Here is a 22,982-nt window from a genome sequence, read left to right as displayed (position 1 = left end):
TTATTGTTTCGGACAGTGACCAATCCAGTAGTCCAACAGTGGTCTTCAATAACTTGTGGTAGAATTCTCAAAACACACACACACATTCAAGGAAGAATTGCATAGGCAGTCAAAAGACTCCACTATCACAAGAGAAATATCTCATTTGTGTCTTGTTTTCAAACTTGGGGGAGGAGAGATTCTATACAATAATCAACTTGCTAATAATATTTTATTTGGACGCATTTTGACAGGTTCCAAAAGAAGGCCACTGGACTATTGTTCCTAATGCAAGTCTGAAGGCCCCTGCCGTTCAAGGATTGCAGTGTTAATGCTGCTAATGTTTGAGCCAGAACTATTTTAGGATGGGCTCCAGCTGGCAGCAGAAACAGCCTTTCCAAACTGCTGAGCATTCATCAAGGGTAGTTAATGTGGTACCCTCCAGTTGTTGGACTACAACTCCCATCATCCCTAACCACTGACCATGCTGACTGAGGCTGTGGGGAGTTGTAGTGCAACACCTGCAGGCTGCCATGTTGGCTATCCTAGGTATACACGAATGAGATCATTGTACTGAGCAGAAATGGAGGGACGCTTGGAAAAGTGCCCCATTGGCAATGTGAGGGTGCTATGAAAGGATCACCTTACAGAGTACTTGTAATGCAGATCCAGGGAGCATTGCTTAGTCTCAACAGACTTTGTGATATTGTTATGTAGCCAAATCAGATTGGAAATTGTGATAGTGTCCTTTTCAATGCACGGTCTTTGATTTATTGTGATATCTTTCCAGATACAAGAAGTCCTAGTTTTTTAAAAAACAAAAACAAAAAAAACAGCAACACACACTTGTGCCAAATCAGCTGTCAGTTTGGTGGAGCACAGCCAGAACAAATTTTAATTGAGAGGGGAATATTTCTACAACACCCGGCATCAACTCTCCTACAGACAAGGGAGAACATTGGCTCAGCTTTGCTACTACAAAGCAAAATACAGTTAATGCTGGGAAGCGAGGCGGAATTACTATGGAAAAGGGGCATGGGCATAGCCAGGATTTATTTTAGAAGGGAGGCAGGCTTTATGTGTATGAGGGGGGTGGGCAGAACCGAGAGATCTGTGATGCTATTGGTCAGTTAGTTAAGTATTTCTGTTTATTTACTTGATTCAGGGGGGCAGCTGTCCCCTTGACCCCCCCCCCACGACTACACCCATGAAAAGGGGAGAAGGATGGTGGATGGGATGCATCTCTGAGATTGGCTTCCAAGTTGCAGAATGTAGTTTACAGGGAGCTGTCTTTATGGCTGTACCAGTAATAATAATACTGACACAGAAACTCCCCGCCGTCTGGGTTATGAATGGACACTCAGCATTCAGATATAGATGATATCAAGCTGTCTTTCAGTCTTAATTTTTAGCATTCATGAGTTATGCAGCTATATCTTGATAACACTTACTGTCTGGCCTAACTGGAAAATAAAATGCTTTCTGAGAAGGTGGCAGGAGGTGTGTTGGAATCAATAACCCCCGGGCTGTGTTTGTGTGTGTGTGTGTGTGTGTGTGTGTGTGTGTGTGTGTGTAATCGGTCTAGTGCTCCTATAGTCAATTAAAACAAAATAGACACAGGCTTTTTATTAGATGTGCAGACCAGCAGGCAATGAGGTCCTTGGCTGAATGCTGGGGGTCCTGGGTAAATTTAATTATAAGAAGTTTTCAATTAGTTGCTGCCATCTGTGACAAAAACCTAGTTGAACTGCTTGTAGCTGGAGATAATACATTAGCAATCTCTCACCAATATGCTCCGCAGCCCATTCTGAAGAACGGACTTGAAAGGCTGGCGTGCCAACAACTATGCATCAGATTTAGGTCACGGTTGCAGTAGGGCAGCATGTTGTTAAGTAGCTTAGGCGAAAAAGGTAGCTTTTGATTTACAACTGTTTATAAAAACATGGGCTGATACTGCTGAGCAAGAAGTACAGAAGCAAACTAATGAGCATGGACATTGTTTAACTTTCTTTTATTTCCCTAGAACGGTATAGCTCTGCTTTAGTGCTGCCTGCCTGCAATAATGGAAAATTCTTGGGTTTTTTAAAAAGAGAAACAAAGGAGATCTGAAGCCACCCTTTTGAAAGTGAGCCCCATTCCTGGTGCTAGTTATGGTTCATATTATACTTGTAGAGTGACACAAATGAGGGTTAATGCAAACCATGGTTTATCCCCCCCTATAAGCCAGTGACTGAAACAATGGTTTGAAGTGATTTTGCAAGCTGTGGTCAGAAGGGATCCTCGTTTGCCTTTTGCAACTTTGCATCAGTACGCGTAAAAGAGAGGGGAATTGTTCCCAAGAGGGAATAAATTAAGGGGAGGGGAGGGGCATACGTGTACCCCAAACTAGTTTCTGTTTTGCAAAGCATCATTTATAAGGATCCAATGTTTTGTCTGTACTAGGTTGTAGTCTGATTTAAATTAGGGAGCCCTTTTAAGTACACCATTGAAATGAAAGCATTGTGTTAGTGTTGCACAAGTGCAGAAAATTTTAGAATCTTACTGGCAAATTCCCATGCATGCTACAGAAAGATAGGGAACAATGTCCATTGTATCTGGAATGAATGTAACATTACATGTAGTACTTAATGCTGTCCAGCAAATAATAGAATTGAAAGTCATACACACTAGCAAAGGTGCAGAATTCCTCCTCTAGGCTTGTGGAACATGAGGATTTGATACCTTAGCTCCATTATCTTGGAGAGCATGCCTGCAAATGCTGCTAAATCTGATTTTAAGCTCTGCTCATGTTGTTTGACGTGATGGCTTCCTGTAGGGAACGACTTCCAAAGTAGGCAATAAAACAATATTTACTCACAGCTGACTGCAATAAGGAGTTTATTTTTAGCCACCTTCACCACAGAAAAAAACAATAATCAGGTTTAGATAAGGCTTTTAAAACTTGGACTGTTTCCCTTGCTCCATTTTCCATTTATGTTTTTGTAACTGATTCCACCCCCACCCCACCCCAGCGAGTGATAATCCTAAACCATTATTTATACACTGTCTAAAATCCTAATTCTGTGTGGCAGGTCTGATTTGATTTCAAGATTGGTCTGCTTTTCAGTGGCCTTATATCAGGTTTTTGTGTATGTCTTTATAATTTGGATATAATTTTTCAGAGTCAAATAAGTAACACATACTCTATCAGTAAAGCTTTGGGTCTCTGAGTATCTTAATCAGTTCGTTGTTCCTGAAGGTTGTCAGTGTCACATAAATTGTTTGACTCTTTTATGACCATATACCTTCCAGGAAACTGACAGAGCATGTGCTGGGTAATTGCATATAACACATAACTGTGGCAGTTGTATTGGGACTGGCCAATGTCATACAACAGGACGTAAGGTCATTGCTACCAGGACCATATGGTTGCTCTGCATATTCCAGTGTAGCCAAGACTGCAGCTGCCTTGCTTTTGTTGTATGCTCTGCTACTGCTTATGACTGTATTTTGTACACAGGCAAGGGCTAAGTGGCCACTTTAGAATGAAGTACTGTACACTGGAAACATAATCCAGCACAAATGAGCTTTTCTTAATGATGATGATGATGATGACGACAATAATAAAACATTATCATTAATTTATTAATAATTTATCAATCAACTTTTACACAACCATCTCAAGGCAATGTACAATTAAAATAGCAAAAAGTATTTAAAAACATATTAAAATATTCAGATACACGTAAAATTCAAATCAATATTAAAAGCAGATACTCGTGGCAAGGACCCATTTATTCAGCTGGGAAAGCCCATCGGAACAAATTGTTCTTCAACTGTTTCTGGAAAGTGCCTTCCCTGCTGAAGACATTCCCACAGTGGAATTGCATTCATGAATTTGTGGGAGCCTTAAATTGTTTGAAATCTTCCAGTTGTGAAGATGATCCTAGACGTAATGAGTTGATGGCTGTTTCTGATCCTTTCTGGCATGGACAAAAATATATTGGGAGCATGAGGGCCAGACCCTGTGGAAAATTTGGGCACATAGCTGCCCTATCCTGCTTCCTGCTCTGTGCTGCTCAGCTATGTCAAGAGTTGCCTTCATTTTTGCTGTGTTAACCGCTTGACCCAATGTTCAATATTTTCAGCTCACATATGAAAGTTTGTATTTCCTTTTTTTTGAGCAGCTTCGCCGTTTCGTAGCAAGAATAAGTAAAGCAATACACTTTAATATCTTGAAGTTAATTCAAGTTGTGCCATGCTGCTACATTGTCTGATATTTTGCTCTGCAGTTGAAGCTTCCTCTGAGCAAAATCTGTCCATTGTGCTCATTGAAAACTATGTAGCAGCTTTGATTACCATTTTCCTGTGTGCAGAGAGAGCACAGTTTAGGCATTATTCATAGAAGATGACTTCACTGTTGCATCAGCACTGCCTTCAAACCCTGGCAAAAAGCACTTTTGTGTTTACAGAAGCAAAATGGCATCAAATTAGGGCAGTGAAAGAGAAGCTGTGTTTATTGCGACTTCTTATGCTAAGGCCTCACAGGAAGCTCATAGATCTTGTTTCTTAAATGCAAAGGTGATCTGAGAACTGCCTCTTTATCAAACATCTACAGAAGTTTATACCAGGGTGGGCATCTGTGCAATGTAAGAAGCTGTTGGGACTGATGGTAAAAACATTCCTTTTTAATATACAAACTGATCTTTTGAAAGAGAGAAAAAACCCTACACTGCAGAATATCAGCCTTGTGCTGTAAAAATTCCAACTCCCAAGCAATTAGAAGGGTAATAGCAGCAGGGCATCTTCTCCACAGCAGGTGAATAGTTTTGCTGAACTGTAATAACTTCAAAATTGCATACCAGGCTTTCTGACCTGAATCATTAGTCTCTGTTCTAAGAGCATGACAGACCTCTTGTTCAGCAGATGTAGCTTTTTAAAAAATAATTAGCATCACCTTTGATAGCTGCGTTGTGCCATTGCCCTGTTTTAAAGCCTGGTTTAGCCTGCAAAATGGATCCCTGTTCTGCAGCTAACTGTAAAGCTAAGTCTGGAAAACAGGAACTTTGTTCTATTTTTAACACAGTGCAGGCCACTTTCTGTTGTTTTTGGACCGGCACCAAAATATGGCAGTTCCCACTGGCACAATGATATTAGAAAGAGCTGAAATGTTGAGACATTGAAACATGTAAATGTGACTGGGAGGTTAGAATTTCAGGTCAAGTTATTGTGCGGTTTCACCTTCTGGACTTCAGGTTTGATGCTTCTCCCCCCCCCCCGCCCTTTACCTTGCCTTTTACTGTGCTCCAGGCTCCCTTTTTATGTCTCCATCATTGCCAGACATGAATATCTAGTACATATAGCCCTACATAGTTAAGATTGCTCAACCCCTTTCCTGGCTGCATATGAAAGGCAAGGCAGAACAGCCTTATCTGTCCTCTACAATACTGTACAGATAGACCAACATGGGTTGAATGGGACCAAAGAGAAGAAGAATCTGTGGAGGCATCCAAGAGGATTTTCAAAGGTATTTCTTTAAAGAAAAGGGAAAGAACTTGACCAGCTGTAGAAGAGGGTACAGAGAGAGTGTACTGATATATGTTAATGCTGGAAAGTAGCCTCTGCATTCTCCTGTTAGGCATAAAACTGCTGACATTTCTCTTTTCCTGTCCAACATTGTTCTGCATTTCCCCTTAACCCTTCCTATTGTTGTTCCATATCATTAATAAATCTTTTTGACTTGCGATTTTGTGTGTGGTTATTGCACAAAGCACAGAGATCATCTGAGGATATCTGGGATGTCTGCATTTTCATAAATATTTCCAAAGGCTCTGTGTTTGGAGCACGAGCAAATTCCTTTTGGAGAAGCAAGGCTGATAAAGACCCCATTGGGGGCCTACTTGTGTGACTTTTTCTTGCCTCGCCCGAGAGCCCGAGAGCCAGGATTCTGACCTCAGCTGCTTCAAGGGGGACATCACTACTTGGATGAAGAGAATCAGAACAGAATAGCCAAAGGCCTATCTAGTCTGACTCCAGCACCCTGTTCTCAAAGTGGCCAACCAGATACCTATGCAAAACCTGCAAGCAGGACCTGACAGCATTTTGCTCTCCTCCAGTTTCTAGCAACTGGTGTTCAGAATGATTTCCTTGGTTTTCCCCTGTTGGTTTTCCCCTGCAAAAAGCATTTTTGACATGACAGCTTAAAAATAGCCATCTGCTATTAAGTAATGTCATATGATCCTATGATTTCCTTCTGCTTGCATGGTTAAAAAAAAAAATCTAAAGGAGTCCTGCTGGGCAAAAATCAGGACATATGAAAGAAACTACTCCTTCCTGTTTTCCATTTTGTAACTAAATGTTGGCACTGCTTATTCCTTGGAGACCTCTGACCAAATATATCTCCAGAGAGAATTATCCATTTTGTTTTGTTTTGTTTGGAATGACCTTGACTCGCTGTTGACCAGTGACATCACCATCAGGAAGGCTTTGTAATGCAGGCTGCAAGTTCCTTCACACAGATGCTCTAGATATTAGTAGCATTTAAATGGATTGCTTTTTAGTCATGTTTCTCAGCCTCCCAGTCAGTTTGGCACCAGTATAGGATGTCTGTGGCACCTGGAGCCCGCCTGTGGCATGAAATGGAAGCTGGCAAAATGCCCTGGATAGCTCCAGAAGGGGGAGGCTGGATGGAAAGAAGTAAGAAAGCATTTGCAGGATCAGAACAGTCAGGGAAACGGAGCAAAGAGGTCACAGGCTGAAGCCAGGTAGGGGAGAGTAGCCGAAGGAAGAGCTGACAGGCAGCTTGGGAAGACCAAAAAAGGAAGAAGAAAGAGAAGGGACAGAAGGAGAACTGAGAAAGAGAACTGACACAGGCTAGCATTAGGGATGTGGGGTGGGAAGAGAGAAGAGTGAATAGACAAAAATGCAGAGAGCAGAGGTGCAAGAGAACATGGCTGGAGCAGTGTCCGTTGGGGATTGACACCCATACCCAGTACAGGAGAGAGCTGGGCTGGGGGGCAGGTGATATCCAAGGGGGTTGTGGAGCTGGGGAGGGGCTTAAGTACAGAGTGTATTGGTTGGTTTGCTGGCACATTATGATGGTTCAGAAAAACAGACTTTGGGGGGGAGATGGGACATTATCATTCAGATGGGTGGGGGTATAAGTAATAAATTATTACAGTATTATTAATAATATTTACCCAAAAAACTTCAAAATTACTATTCAGTGCAGCCTTTACCATCCTTTTAATTCTGCTGCCCCTGCTTCTGAAAGAACCAAAAAATTCTAATTACAGTCAGCAAAATTATTTGGGGAACCTTTAATTTTTCTCCTCCTCTGCAACTATTTGCTATGTTCTCTGAAGATCTCTGGTTGCCCGTCTGTTCTTAAGCCACTTAAAAACAGCTCAAGCAGCTGTTGGTTTAGCAGTTTACTCCCAGGCAATCTTTGAGCTCCCCAGGATAGCATTTTTTTCCTTGTGAGTAATGTGGTTGTGGGCAGCCAGTCAGTCCTGTCGAAGGGCCATCAAGATGATTTCCTTCCCTTCAACCTCTCTCCTGCCTCTTCTGGCCTCCTGAGAGCAGGGCATAAGGAGGCACATGGCTTGCAGCGGGGAAAAGAGGAGCTGAAAAGATGCCACGCTAAATGCCCAAGTGTGTTTTGGCATGGAGGGCTCACTTGGCATGTGTGTGACAAGGATCTCATTTCCAAGGCTGTGAATAACGATTACAGCCTCAACTGTGTGTAACAAAACCAAATTGCCACTCCAGTGGGGCAAACAGTGTTTGATTTCCTGTTTCCTGGTCAAAAGAGTTCACTTTGTTCAAAGAGGAAAAAATAAATGCTGACAAATGAAGCACCCTCCTTGCTGTGACTAATGTCCCTTGGCTCTTGATGCCATGTAATTAATCGTAGGATCACATAATTTCTCACTTTGGGGAATGTGGCTGATTTATGCAGTGCTTGTAAAACGTTTCAAACACAGAAGTGAGGCCTAACATTGAAGCTTGCACTAACTTTTTGGGGGGACAGCTCCATGCAAGCAATCTGTATGTGCCTGAAAAAACAGCAAAATATCCAGTGGCACTGAAGAAGAAGAAGAAGAAGAAGAGGAGGAGGAGTTTGGATTTGATATCCCGCATTATCACTACCCGAAGGAGTCTCAAAGCGGCTAACAATCTCCTCTCCCTTCCTCCCCCACAACAAACACTCTGTGAGGTGAGTGGGGCTGAGAGGCTTCAGAGAAGTGTGACTAGCCCAAGGTCACCCAGCAGCTGCATGTGGAGGAGCGGGGAAGCGAACCCCGTTCTCCAGATTACGAATCTACCGCTCTTAACCACTACACCACACTGGCTCTTAACACCTGTGAGACTAGACATCCAGTGTGGTGTAGTGGTTAGTGTGTAGTACTAGGACCTGGGAAACCAGGGTTCGAATCCTCACTTTGTTGTGAAACTCACTGGGTGACATTGGACTAACCATGGCCTCTAAGCTTAACCTACCTCACAGGGTTTGTTGTGGGGATTAAATGAGGAGGGAGAGGACCATGCACACCATGTTGAGCTCCTTGCAATAAGTAGTACATTTAATATAGCATAAATCATGGGTAGGCAAACTAAGGCCCTGGGGCCGGATCCTGCCCAATTGCCTTCTCAATCTGGCCTGCGGACGGTCCAGGAATCAGCGTGTTTTTACATGAGTAGAATGTGTGCTTTTATTTAAAATGCATCTCTGGGTTGTTTGTGGGGCATAGGAATTCATTCATCCCCCCCCAAATATACTCCAGCCCCCCACAAGGTCTGAGGGACAGTGGACCGGCCCCCTGCTGAAAAAGTTTGCTGACCCCTGAATGTACTCCAGCTTAAGGCTACCCTCTAGCAAATTTGCCTGAGTAGTTTGCAAGAGAAATAAGACTACCCAGTCAAAAGAATGAAGAGAATCACATTGGTATTGGGGAAACCATCTCAGTTACTGAAACTGACAACACACCAGAAGATGATTCCAACCAGTTTGAACAGCAACAACAAAAACTTTCTAAAAAAGCCAATAAGGATGGTGACAGGGAGTTCTGTAACTTGGGTGCCATCACTGAGGCCCCATCTACGCCAGACATTTAAAACAGTATCGTACCACTTTATATGGTCCTAGTAACTGCAGTTTGTTAAGGGTACCGAGAGTGCTTAGGACCCACCCCCATTTCCCTCAAAAAGCTACAGTTCCCAGAAGAGGGCTTATTTGTTAAACCACTCTGGAAGTTGTCCCTCTGTGAGGGGAACAGGACTTTCAGAACCCTTAACAAACCACAGTTCCCTGGGTTCTTTTGGGGAAGCCATGACTTTTAAAGTGATATGATAAAGCTTCAAATGCATACTGGAGATGGGCCCTGAGAGAAGGCTTTGGATCTCAAAAGCAATGGTGGGAGCACTGTCAGCTGAGGGACCTCAGATTTCAAAATTCAAACGCTTGCTCAAATGACTGAATAATCCAACCAGAACTGCAGAATTACATTTAATAATTACAGGGTTGGTCAGAGGAAGGGAGGGTAAGGGTAGGACATATATTACTTTGTATGATGATGAATACAGATTAAACTTTGCTATCACGTGGAAGCTGGTTTAAGTTACTCCTATGAGCAAGTTGTTCGAGTGTAGGAAACCATTTGCCAGCAGCGGATCATGCTGAGGTCAAGGCAGTTTTCTGTATGCCAATGGAGCTATGTTTATTTGGGGCATTTGCTGTGGTGCTTAGGAATTCTCTATATTTGTACCTTTGAAGCTTAAAGGTAAAGGGACCCCTGACCATTAGGTCCAGTCGCGGACAACTCTGGGGTTGTGGTACTCATCTTGCTTTCCTGGCCGAGGGAGTCTGCGTTTGTCCGCATACAGCTTCTGGGTCATGTGGCCAGCATGACTAAGCTGCTTCTGGCGAACCAGAGTAGTGCACGGAAACGCTGTTCACCTTCCCGCCTATTTACCTATCTACTTGCACTTTGACGTGCTTTCAAACTGCTAGGTTGGCAGAAGCAGGGACCGAGCAACGGGAGTTCACCCCGTCGCTGGGATTCGAACCACCGACCTTCTGATTGGCAAGCCTTAGGCTCTGTGGTTTAACCCACAATGACACCTGCATCCCTCACAGGTCAAACTAGCTGCAACATGGGTTGATTTTTGAGGGTTGCCTCTTTGTGGCTTTACTGCCTTTTTCAGAAATGGTCTAATAAATGTTCAAGGGTTGGGTTGGGGGCTATTTAAAAAACAAAACAAACAAAAACCTTGAAAATATTGGCTGTGGCTGAATTCCTACTGCCTTTCACAACCCAAATATGTTCCCTTTTCACGTCACCATTTCTGGTTACCTAGAATTTGTGAAGTTTCTTGTACATGCACATCTAATATAGTCCTTTGGAAAATGGAGCAGAGAACAAGACCATGGCTTTCCCCTCCTTCTCTGATCTTGTTTGGATTCTAGAAGACGAAAATGAAACTGAGGCTCAGCAGGGACAGTTTAATGTGCTAATATTCCTTAGTGCCCATTTCTGAATCCTGCTAAGAAGGGTCATGTTTCTGGATTGCTGGATTCCTTTCTTATTCTTCCCCCTTAAAGAAGACGTTCGCTGAAGGCCTAGTCACTTAACAAGGGCAATGGGGAGCCCCTCTCAATAAGACTGCTTTATTTTTAATGCTTCATCCCGCTTTCTGCACCAGCACTTTCTCTTGGGGTGTTTCTTTCCTTGACTGAATTACAATAAATGCCTTTTAGCGGCATTTATCATAATCACGTGTCCATGCCCGTTAGCTTCCAAACACAGCATTATTGTCAAGGGGGGATGCTGTACATGGTAATGTAAATGTAATGGGGAGAATCCAGCCTGCCTTGAAACGCGCCCTGTGAATGGGCGAAAGCAGCAATTAATGTCTCAATGTTGGTTCATCTGTTGAGTACAATTAGCTTCATCTATCAGCCTTTCACTTCAGAGAAAAGGGCAGTGTGGCATTTATTAAAGGACGGCCTTGTTCTGCTTGACATTTCAGAACCACATGTCACTGGGTGTCTCAGCTGGAGGAATGGGTGAGACTGGGGGACACAACAATGTATTTGTGGGACTTGGATTGAAACTGGCAGTGCCTTGGAGATGTGGAAGCGAATATAGACCCTCTGCCTTAGAAGTGGTGGTGGTGTGGGGAGGGACAGGGCTCCCAAGTGTGAATGCTTTCCCTCTTTTTTGCTTTCTAGGAAAAAGTTGCTAGACAGACATCTCGCTCCCTCCCTACCACCCAGCAGAGCGCTCCATGGGCTATTAGTGATGCCCCTTCTCACACTTCCAGCAGAAGTGTTTAATTGGAGCCTGCTGTGAGGAGAGCTCTGATTCCAGGAGGCCTGCAGTGTGATAAAGGTTACATCATTTCACTGCCACTGTGGATTGTGATAACATGTTGAGCTCTTTTTCCTCCTCCTCCTCCTCCTCTACACACACACACACACACACACACACACACACAACTTTATCTTCTTTATGATGACACACACAGGGAAGGAGGGTGACATAGGATAGCGCTGTTGCTTTTCAGTGTGGCAAAAGTTAGTGCAGCAAATATTTTGGATGGTGCAGCCTCCATCAGGTGGGGCAATTTGGGGCGGTTCATACAAATGCATTGTGTTTAAATGGAAAATTTGCAGACAAGCGGAAGTGGTGTTTGCGATAGCCTCTTGGGGGAGGGCCACAGCAAAGTCATAGAGCATTTGCTTTGCATGCAGAATCTGCAGTGTTCATTGGCAGCCTAGATCTTCTTCAGTTGCCTAAGCATGCCTCATGGAAGACACTCTCTCTCTCTCTCTCTCTCTCTCTCTCTCTCTCTCTGTGTGTGTGTGGAAGGAAAAGTGCTTGGCTCTGCAAATTGGGAAGAAGTAGGGTAGAGAACAAAATGTTTTATTAGGCTCTTAAGTGCATACATGGGGTTATTTTGGCACTGCTTAGATTACTAGTGGCATTGGGTTCAGTTGCTGGGGACATAGACAGCATCCTTAATTCCTGGATCACCTTCCAGGCTTTCCCCCTGTGCATTTTCTGTGGATTTACTTCAGGTATTCCCTGTTCTCATGCTGTCTGAGGGTGTATCTAAGCCTACACTTAAATCCGCATGCTTTACAGGAGATCACAAAAAAGAGAGAAAGAAAAGCAGGTGGGTTTTCTCCAAGCTTTTCCTGTGGAACCAGCACCTTCTCTCATTGAATACAAAGTTTTACTGTTTCTGCATAAGCCAGCAGGTCTTTGCACATAAAGGGAAAACAAGACACTTGAGCACAATGCCTGTGGCACCTAATACACTAGCATATTCAAATACAGATTCTCCAGTCATGTAGATGGAATCCTAAGGGCTTTTTGATACACAGTACAGCTGCAAACTTGGATTCAAGGCCAAGTTCACACTTGGAGGGCTGCACTCTGATGAACATACCTGTCGATGACAAGTATAAAAAGGCCCTAATGTAGATGTATTTTTGTTGATGAACTGATAGCCCTGATATTGAATGATTGGAATGTGATATTGATCATCCTCTAGGTGGTATAATCTGGAGTGAGAAACCTCAGGCCAAATGCAGTCTTCCAGATCTCTCTATTTAATCCTCAGGACTCTTCCTCTGGCTCCGCGCCTTCTCAGGCTACAGCCCTCACCAGTCTTGCTCCATGCCCTCCTCAAGTAGTACTGCATCCTGGAACTACAATGATTAGTAATAGTAATAGTAATAGTAAATTATTATTTATACCCTGCCCATCTGGCTGGGTTTCCCCAGCCACTCTGGGTGGCTTCCAACAAAATATTAAAATACAATAGTCCTCTGACACAAAACCCCACATATATTAAGTAAAATAGAAACATCGCCACCCAACCCAACCCCACTCACCTTTCCCCCCTCCACCTCTTTCCCCCTTTTCTTCCTAATGTCTCAACAAATGAAACTGATCTGTAAAAAATGTTACTTGAAAAAAAAGAGAGAGAGAGAGAGACATTGCACATACTTTTGTAAACATGAGAAAAGCCTGCTGGATCAGGCCAGTGTCTCTTCTAGTCCAGCTTCCTGTTGTCACAGTGGCCAACTAGATGCCTATGGGAAGCCCCCAAACAGGACTTGAGCACAACAGCCAGCACACAGGACTTGACTAATGCTCAGCATTTCAGGAATTGTATACACATGTGTGCAGAGGTAATCCTCATTGAGTTTAATCCTGTGCACACCTTTTTTTGAGATGAAGCCGCCACATTTAGCACAGTGGGGTCTTCTTTGAGTAAGCATGATTGCTGCTTTATCCTTGTACCATTTTTAAGAAAACCAACACCACAGTATTCTGATAATTTTTGCTGAGGAGGAATGTTTGGATGTGAGTTTTCAGCTGGAGGTAACGAGTGATTAGAATATGCATATGCAGGGCGTACACTAAAGCCTGATTTAACAGCTTGAGATGATTCTTCTTCTGGATGTTACTGTGCCATCCCCAGATTAGTCTTCAGTTTATAGAGATTCGTGTCATCGCCATGCTGCTGACCAGTGTTTGACCCCATAGCTATATCATCCTCTTTATACATGAACCTCAATCCTTCTGTTCTTTTGAGAGGGTTACAGCAAGGTTTCAAAGAATCACACTCGCTGGAAACAAATATGTAAAAGTCAGAATTGGCTAGAATTATTATTCTCCTGGGGTAACTGCTTCCTAATTACTTAATTATTGGGGCGGGTGCATAAGAAGGGGGAGGGGAGAGGGAACGGAACCATTTTTTTAAAAACCTGTTATAATAATCCCAAACTGAAGACATGAATCTGAACTCAAATTAATTTTGGATCTGGATTTGGGCTGGGGGAATGACCTTCGTATTTTTAATCTATTTCTGGGATTCACTCAAATCCTGATCTTACCAAGATTACAATTTATATTTTCCGATAGGCTTGAAATTTGTATTTTAACCAATTAAACTGCATTGCACTGGCAAGCCTGAAAGCTTACCAAGAACAAAGGGTTAAAGACTAAGGGTGATATTCAACTGAGTTTGTGGTGAGATGGGGCTAGGTTTATGTCTTTGTGTCACAGTTCCTAGGGCAGCGGCTATTTATTTTTATTTTATTTTTTGCGAGGGGAGGGGTTAGTTGCGCTGCAGGATAGTAACGCTGAACAATTTCGGAACTCTTGCCCTGTAACGCTGCAGGCCTGCTTGGCTTGAGTTGTCTGGTTTAATAACCTTAACAAATCATGTGGAGGCTGCTATGAATTATGCAGGACAGCCTGACCCATTTGCTGGCAAATCTGTTTGCAGGGCAAGGCAGGTCACGTGCGGTCTGTGGGATTGCATTGGCAAATAAAACCTTTCTAGCCTCAGAGGTGCTCAGTGCACCCTTTGCCTTAACAGTACATCTATTGTTCAGCCATTAGGAAGTAATTGGTTTTTTTGGGGGGGGGGGGAGCGAGGGGAATGCTGGAAATATGCCATGCCAGAATTCTGTAAAGCCTTCCAGGTGTGATCTGGTCAGGTGACATGTCTGCCGTCAAGCAGTGGCTCAAAATGCCTGGTTTTGGTGTCAGTGTAGCTGCTTAGAACAAGAGAAATTGCTCTGGAGAGAGGGCGGGTGGCAGAGGGAACTAGGATGGGATTCTTCTGCTTGCTATTCATTTATGGGTACATTGTATACATTTTGGCAAAGGGCAGTATCCTGACAAATCGGATCAGGATCGTGTATGCCAGGAAGAGAGAAAGCACTGCCAATACATCTCACGTAAAGCCTAAGTATTCTGTCATTTATGCATAACGTAGCCTGCAAATTTTAAGTCAGTGCAGTCACAAGTACTGTCAGAGATAGTTTAGGGAGATGGAGGGGCCTGGAATGAGTGCACCAGACCATCTGTCTCCTAGGGTCTCCACGTGTGTAAGGGGGCAGGGAGGAATTACTGCAGCTCTGTGCATTCATTGTAAAACAAAACGTGTATGTGTATGTCTGTCTCCATCTCCCCCAGCACCCTCTGTGCAGCAGTGGCGGAAGATCACCCTGTGCTAACTACAATGAAAGCGACGTTATTTCTTTATGGACTCTTTGAATAAAATGGATGTGTCTTGAGTTCTTTGGCCTCTAATGATTGCACTAATAAGTGGAACGGGATGGCTCAGGAGACTGACTGTTCTTTCGAGCCAGATCCGTTTGCCTTTAGTCAGCTGGGACCAAAAGCAATTACTCGTTGATGGATGGCTAGTGGCCCATGTGTGCACATTCAATGGCTTCGGGGAAGTTGCTTGCAGACAGATGTCCGCACTGCAACAAACTCTGAGGATTAAATTCAGCCGCAGTCTGACCGTCTGGGGCTGCCTCTATTTGGGTCTGGAGCATTGCCAGAAAAGCACAGCAAGCCCAAGTGACCTAATGATACAGCCTCTTCTTTTCCAATGCATTGTACAATCAGAAGACCCGGGAATCCCATCCCCCCCCTTCAATACTTTGTACATAAAACATTAATAAAGTTGAACCAGAAAGTAACGTAACATTATAATATATTTTTGCCAGGAGCATTGGAAATAGGTTCCTTGTATACACCCTGCCTCTTGAAGCTCCAAGTAGAACATTTGAGATACACTCAGTACGAGGAATTCAGAGAACACTTGTTTCTGTTCTCTATTCTTTTGTTTCTACCTCCAATTTATTTTCTACCATGCTGCCTTCCATTCTTTCTTCTCATTCCCTCTGTCTCTTCTCATGGTTGGCATTTTCTCCATAATCCTGCATAATGTTTCTGTTTCAAGCTGGTTCCAACCTGAAGTTGTGTAGGCAGTTGGTCTGTACAGCAAAGTACAGTGGTACCTCGAGTTACAAACTCTCCGCTAACCTGGAAGTAGTACCTCGGGTTAATAAATTAGCCCAGGATGAGAACAGAAATTGTGCAGTGGTGGTGTGGCAGCAGCGGAAGGCCCTATTAGCTAAAGTGGTGCCTCAGGTTAAGAACAGTTTCAGGTTAAGAACAGACCTCCAGAATGAATTAAGTTCTTAACCAGAGGTACCACTGTACAGGTACATTTCCCAGGTGTGTTCTTCATTAGCTTGCCATAAGGAGCTTCAGAATGGCAGTGATGGATCAAGGGTAGGTATATGGCCTCACATTCTATGAAGCTCATGCTGTGGTGATGCCATTTTATGAACTGCGCCGCACATGCACTGTGTAACCACTTAGAGTTTTTGTGATTTGTTTGTTTTTTACAATCAAGTGGCATATAAATACAATGGAATACAAATAAATAAAGAATGCAGACATGGTGAGGCTAGCCTTTTGCCCTTCATTTAGTGCTCTCAACCATTTTAGAGAACTTTAAAATTATTCTGGATTTTTTTGGGGGGTGGGGAACGAGCAGCTTAGAGGGAAACGTTCAGAAAATGTTGAGCTCAGAAAGTCCTTCTGTATAATTGCAATGTCGTGTCTGCTTTATGTCAGAGGCGTTGTTGCCTGACTGCATGAATAAAAGTAAGTCGGCTTCAGACTTAAAAGGTGTGGCTGCTCTTTGCCTCCTGGTGACATTAGTTAAAGAGACACATGATGTGACCATCAGCGCAGTCAGCACTTGTCTGCCCTAAGATGGGGAAATTCTGACATATTGTGCATCAGCTTTACCTGATGTAATCAGGAGTGGCAGGAAAGGGATGTGATTTGGCTGTGGTTACACCTTTCAGGTAACATCCAGTTTGGCCCACATGTATAAAGTGTATTATTTATTTGGAAGATTTATATCCCATCCTTTAATCCAGATGATCCTCAAAGTGGTTTTCACTGGATCTATAATAATACACACACCCCAAACCCATATAGCTCAACAGCTCTTCTTTTCCTGGTCAACAGATGGGGTCAGAGTGTGCCTCTCTTCAACTCTGCAGTGCAAGGGGAGCTTGTAACTAAAGCTGAGTGTTCTTTTGACATGGGGGAGAAGGCAGCAAATGCTCTGCTGCAGGTCTTTTCTTCCTGGCTGATGGATAGGGAAAGGGTAGTCTTCCCTTGCTGCAATGTTCTTCCTGGGAGGCAGGGGGTGCAACTACTGGAAAACCTTGTTCCCCTGGCTTAGCCCAGAATGTGCTTTCCTTCTGTTCTGCAGATCCACAGCAATTTATTTGTGCCTTAAGTGCTATTACCTCCCATGCCTTAGTTATTCAAATATCATTATGATCTACATTCACAGTGTCACCTCCGTCAGCGTGTATAATGAACTCCTGTCTATCTGAATGTTCATTACATGCCTCCATTGCTTAATTGTATTTATTTAAAAGATATCAGAGACAGCTCCCACTTTTTTGCAAGGTGGGCATTCTCCTTTAATTTGTAAAATCCACTTCTCTTCTTGTTTAATGCCCTGGATTTTTTTAAATGAATATATTGATGGGGGAAGCAACAAAGGGGAGTAGAAACGGATTCAAAATGCCAGCAATGATATTACCAGATCAAGAGAGAGGCTGTGTCATCTTCTTAGTGTGCTACTCTGGGTTTAATCTGTGAATTATTTTTCCCTCCTGACACGCAGCATAATGGAGAAGATAAATTTGCATATTGCTAGCTCCACCTGACTACTAGTCCTGTCAAGAAACACATCAATAATGATGCACAAGGTCACAGCAGGATGCATAAAGTATTCCTAATCAGGCCATAATTGCTGTGCTGGAAAACTTATTAAAATAATATAGTAGGAGGTATACAAATTGCTTACTCCCCACAAACCCCTCCCTACTAAACACCAGTCACTAAAATGTTCTTTAATTGCTATACTGTTTTTTAACATTTTGCATATACACAGTATTTAAGTTTGTGTTGGCCTCCCCGTGGTTCTTGCAGATGAATAACCAGCGGTTCCAAATTGGCAACTTATTTTGTTTGCAACGTTAATTTTGCTCGCTTGAAAATACACCTTAGCATTTAAAATATTTCATCCCAAGGCTCCACTGGTATGGTTAAAATTACAATGTCAGCAGAACTGCTTGCTCAGCAGGTGTAAGAGAACCACAGGCAGCTTTTGAGCAGAGAGATCAAAACTGGGCATCAGCACTTGCCCCCTCATGGTGTGAAAATGCATCTGTGGTAGCAGCACCCCAAAACTACCATTGTTTTGTATAGATGGTAGAAACAAGTGTCCCTCATCGCCACAATTGTACTAGGCTTGTACTAGGCTACAGTTCATAATATTCTTCTCTAGTCAGATCAGAGTGTGTGTGTGTATCGGGGACTAGAGGATGAGCTGCACAGTTGGCTACCTGGCCATTTTATCGCCTGCCTCAGTGCTAGAACTGATGGGCGCACAGTTCACTGTTGAGATGCAGAAGATCAAAACAGGGCATAATGTGTGTATGACTAGAGCCTTTTTCAAGTATTAATTTTCACGCTGAGGCCAAGCAAGGTGAAAGGGGCTATGGGCTGTGTATGGGCCTGGTGTCTCCCTTAGCAATCAGCCCTTTAAAATCAAGGGAGAAGTCACAACCGGCAGGGAAGGCTGCAGAAGTTAATGCTTAACATAGTAACAGTGGCAGTGGGGGCAGGAGCAAGGCAGTGCTACTTTGGGGCTAAATACATGACCGCACAGCCATTTCCCACCCTGCTTGTCCTCTACATGCGTGTAATGTGTAAAGAGGCCTTAGGGGAGGCAGACCTTTGGTATGCAGTGATTTCTGGAAGACCCCTGCAGAGTACAAACAGCATAATGGCAAACTGATTAGAGGGCTTCTGTTCTAGTAAGCAATGCATAACTTTTGTAAAATAAAATAATAAAAGAAAGAATTGGTGGTTAACTTGCTTCTAGCTATAAAAAAACCTGAGCGTGTGGGAAGGCATTTGGTCTGAACGAAAGATATGCATCTGTGGCCATTGGCCTTGTGAAGCTTTTGATATGCAAGCTCACAAGTTAGGAGTTTCAGAGCAATGGGAATGTTTCGTTTACACCTGCCCTGTGTGCAAGCAGCGCAGACCTTTTTAAAAAATGACATAAATCTACATGTGCAACTTGTTGTGTGCTCTTGCATGTGCAGTTTAACAGAATCATATTATTGCGATGAACAGTTACCTTTGTGGCACAGGAAACAAGAGGTGTCAAAATCCATAATAGCTTCATGGGGAAAATATCGACTGTGTAACCTGAGATCAATTTTGCACTTTATTCAACCATTCAGAAATGTCAATAAAAATTTAACGGTTGGGGTTTTTTGTTTTGTTTTTGGCTTGTTTTTTTAATTGCAATGAAAAAGGTTGAGGTGGCTGTACAGCAAATGTATTTGAAAGGAAGAATGCCTTGCTGAAAGGTCTGAGAGTGTAAACTGCCATGGCAACAATTCTTTACAAGTTCAAATGGGTCGATAGGAATGAGAAAAGAAAGTCCTTATGATAAGCATCTGATTTATGAGCTTAAAAGGAAAGGCAAAGGTTCAGTCAGCATGATATCTTAAGAACTGAGACCCCAGTTGCCACTGTGGGAGGCAGAAATCCTTTATATTGTATATTTATAACAAAACCAGACCTTTTCATAAAATGCGTTGGATTTGGAAGCAGACTCTCCCTCCTCCCCCAAGTATAGCTAGCATTTCACGAATTTGAAGAGGCCAAACACGCAGGAAAAGGCATGCTGCAAACACCTTAAAAATAAAAACAGCCAGTTGTGTAATAACAAATGCAAATTTTGTGTGTGTGTGTGTGTGTGTGTGTGTGTGTCTAATAGTGAGTTTTAACTCATATACCTCAATAATAGGAAGGTGCATAGTATTTGCGTGTGTGCATCCATACACTTAAGAGTGTGTGTGTGTGTGTGTGTGTGTGTGTGTGTGTGTTGTAAGGTAAAGGTAAAGGGACGCCTGACCGTTAGGTCCAGTTGTGACCGACTCTGGAGTTGCAGCGCTCATCTCGTTTTACTGGCCAAGGGAGCCGGCGTACAGCTTCCGGGTCATGTGGCCAGCATGACTAAGTTGCTTCCGGCGAACCACAGCAGCGCACGGAAACACCATTTACCTCCCCCCCTGAGCGGTACCTATTTATCTACTTGCACTTTGACATGCTTTCGAACTGCTAGGTTGGGAGGAGGTTTAACCCACAGCGCCACCCACGTCCCAGGCGGGTTTGTGTTGTACTAAGCAAAAAATACTGTCATTTCAAAAGTCTTTTATGGCAAAGTACTTACCGTATAGGGACGCGGGTGGCGCTGTGGGTTAAACCACAGAGCCTAGGACTTGCCGATCAGAAGGTCGTCGGTTTGAATCCCAGTGACGGGGTGAGCTCCCGTTGCTCAGTCCCTGCTCCTGCCAACCAAGCAGTTCGAAAGCATGTCAAAGTGCAAGTAGATAAATAGGTGCCGCTCTGGCGGGAAGGTAAATGGCGTTTCTGTGCGCTGCTCTGATTCGCCAGAAGTGGCTTAGTCATGCTGGCTACATGACCCGGAAGCTGTATGCCAGCTCCTTCGGCCAGTAAAGCAAGATGAGCGCCGCAACCCCAGAGTCGGTCACGACTGGACCTAATGGTCAGGGGTCCCTTTACTTTTTACTTACTGTATATATCAAGGACTTGTTCAAGAAGTACTTTTGCTTCCTCAACAAAAGCTGAAAATTTGCAAGCTTCATCCACTTTGGGAATGTTCCTGTGCCTAGAAATTTTATTTGCTTCTGATGAAAGGAGGAAAAGTTACACAGATTTTAGATTACCCATAAGGGCGAATAGGAAACATAGCTTTATGCAGAGTGACCTGGAACACAAATTGAAGATTGAAGCAGACAGAGTACATAATGACTCAGAAACAGGTAAAAGAAGTCCCGATACGGACAACAATTTACAATGTGATTGATTTTCATATTAGAAATTGATTTGCGTGTTAAGGGGGGGGGATTATAAGTTTTTGTAAACTTTGCTACACTTTTTTGTAGATTCTTATTTTAGTTATATTGGTTTGCTAACACCCTAACATGTAGAGATCTCAGTCATTTAAAGCTGCTGTGTGCAGTTGGAACTCATTTTCCAGTAACTTGCACAGATGGCATGTTACTTTCTGTCTGAAATGTGACGCTTTTTAATTTCCCTAAGGACTGTTGTGTGAACCTGGCCAGAATTTCCTCAATGGGTATTTGTCTCTGGTTTCTCTAATTTGCTTATCTGAAATCAGATTCAATCTGATAGGAGCAATGAGTGGGTGGCTTGCATACAAGATGGCACAGACATGTTCAATCATATGCTTCAGTCCTGTTTGTTCAATAATTACCGTATCAGCGGATGTTTCCTATCTAATATGCTGAAGTAATGAAATTCTGAGGCCTACTTCTTGCATGTAGGAAATAAATTTCCTCCTGTGATGACAGATACGGTCTGAATGGCTAGGACATAAATGGCCAATGGAAAACCTGATAGATCATTAAACAGGGAGCAGTGTTTGGAGAAGGAGGAGAGATCCTGCGTTGCCCTTGAACAGGTTGAAAATGCAGCATTCGTACCAGCAATCTTTATATGAAATGAAAGAAAGAACTGGCATGTTGAACATACCAATTCACTTGAAAGACTCAAATCTATCTTGGAAGGCAGTAGTTGCAAAGACATACTGTAGTTCGAAGACAGCATTCATTTCAGCTCTTACACATCAGTCCATCTGTCAGGTGGATCCCGACGAGAATATGGCTCCTTAAAATGGTAGGACAATTTGCCTTTATAAATACAGTGGTACCTCGGGTTACAGATGCTTCAGGTTACAGACGCTTCAGGTTACAGACTCCGCTAACCCAGAAATATTACCTCGGGTTAAGAACTTTGCTTCAGGATGAGAACAGAAATTGCACAGCGGCGGCGTGGCAGCAGCGGGAGGCCCTATTAGCTAAAGTGGTGCTTCAGGTTAAGAACAGTTTCAGGTTAAGAACAGACCTCCAGAACGAATTAAGTATGTAACCAGAGGTACCACTGTATATCAAAATTATTTGAGCTCTCTGGAGAACTAATTGCAGGTGTCTGATAACACACAAAGAGGTAAATGGAAACACATCTTGGAGCAGATTCCAACTTGGTCATGGGGAGAAAAATAGCTTGTTAGCAATGAAGTTGTAAAAGAAAAAAAAAATCCCAACAAATTTACAGTAGTACATGTGAACAGTATGTATAGATTTGGTTTAACAATAAGAGTTCCTAATCATCATACATCTATAATAAAAATAATTGCTGTTGGTAATGTGGCAGGACTCTTTGAGCAAGTAGAGTTGTAAGAACTGTTTTGCATATTAATCATAGGATTCTTTGATCACCAACTATGTGCTTTATGTGTGGCCAGTATACTTGAATGTGTACTTTAGGTTTCTGGTTGCATGGTGGCCACCCATGTATCACAGCCCAATGTTTTTCTTAGCCTTTTGATTGGTGTTCTTCAGAGCAATTGAGCCAATTTATTTGAAGTATATTAAGGTAATCTAGGGAAGCTTCTAGTTCAAATAAGTGCTGGGCTGCCTGAGATAGAGGGAAATGAGGGACGAGAAATTACCTCAGAAAGCAGCATTGTGGCTTGTTCTGAAATGACACCAACTCCTATATTTTAATGTTATTGAAGGAAATAGGGCTGTTCAGACCAGGAGATATATGCATGTAGATTCTGCATGTATCCTTATGCAGAAATCTCCACACAATTTATGGTTTTGGTACATGACCCTTAGTGCATTTCTGTGCCGTATCCTCAGATCTGTAAAATGTAAATTGTAGTGATCCAGCTGACAGGGATGTTGTGATGATTTCACAAGTGTTCACACTTGATTGTTTTAAACAATTACGTACTTGACTTACAAGGTTGCCATTTTGAAAAATGGGAGTTCTCTTTAGCACAAATACAAATCCTCACCTCACAACAAGGAGATAATCGTGTTAGAAAAGGAAAAGAGCACAATGTTATATCCAACCAGGTTGTCCCCTTACTGCAAGGATTCCTACCTGTGTGCAAGAAGACCTCTTCTTTTCTCTCTGCATGCTCCCGCAATCTGTTTAGGGGTTCACCAACCATCTGGAGAAGAGTTGGGGCAT

The 22,982-nt window shown here is 43.0% G+C and overlaps 1 protein-coding gene across 5 annotated transcripts in view; it reads left to right on the top strand.

Annotated features, from left to right (window-relative positions):
- The window catches only part of BICD2 (BICD cargo adaptor 2), an 81,080-nt gene that overhangs the window by 25,131 nt on the left and 32,967 nt on the right, over nt 1-22,982 (top strand). The window lies entirely within an intron of this gene.

The sequence above is a fragment of the Podarcis muralis genome, chromosome 2, assembly GCF_964188315.1.
Source record: "Podarcis muralis chromosome 2, rPodMur119.hap1.1, whole genome shotgun sequence".
Classification (NCBI taxonomy): domain Eukaryota; kingdom Metazoa; phylum Chordata; class Lepidosauria; order Squamata; family Lacertidae; genus Podarcis; species Podarcis muralis.
Note: the sequence above shows the minus strand (reverse complement) of the source record. Positions and strands in the feature narration are given on the sequence as shown.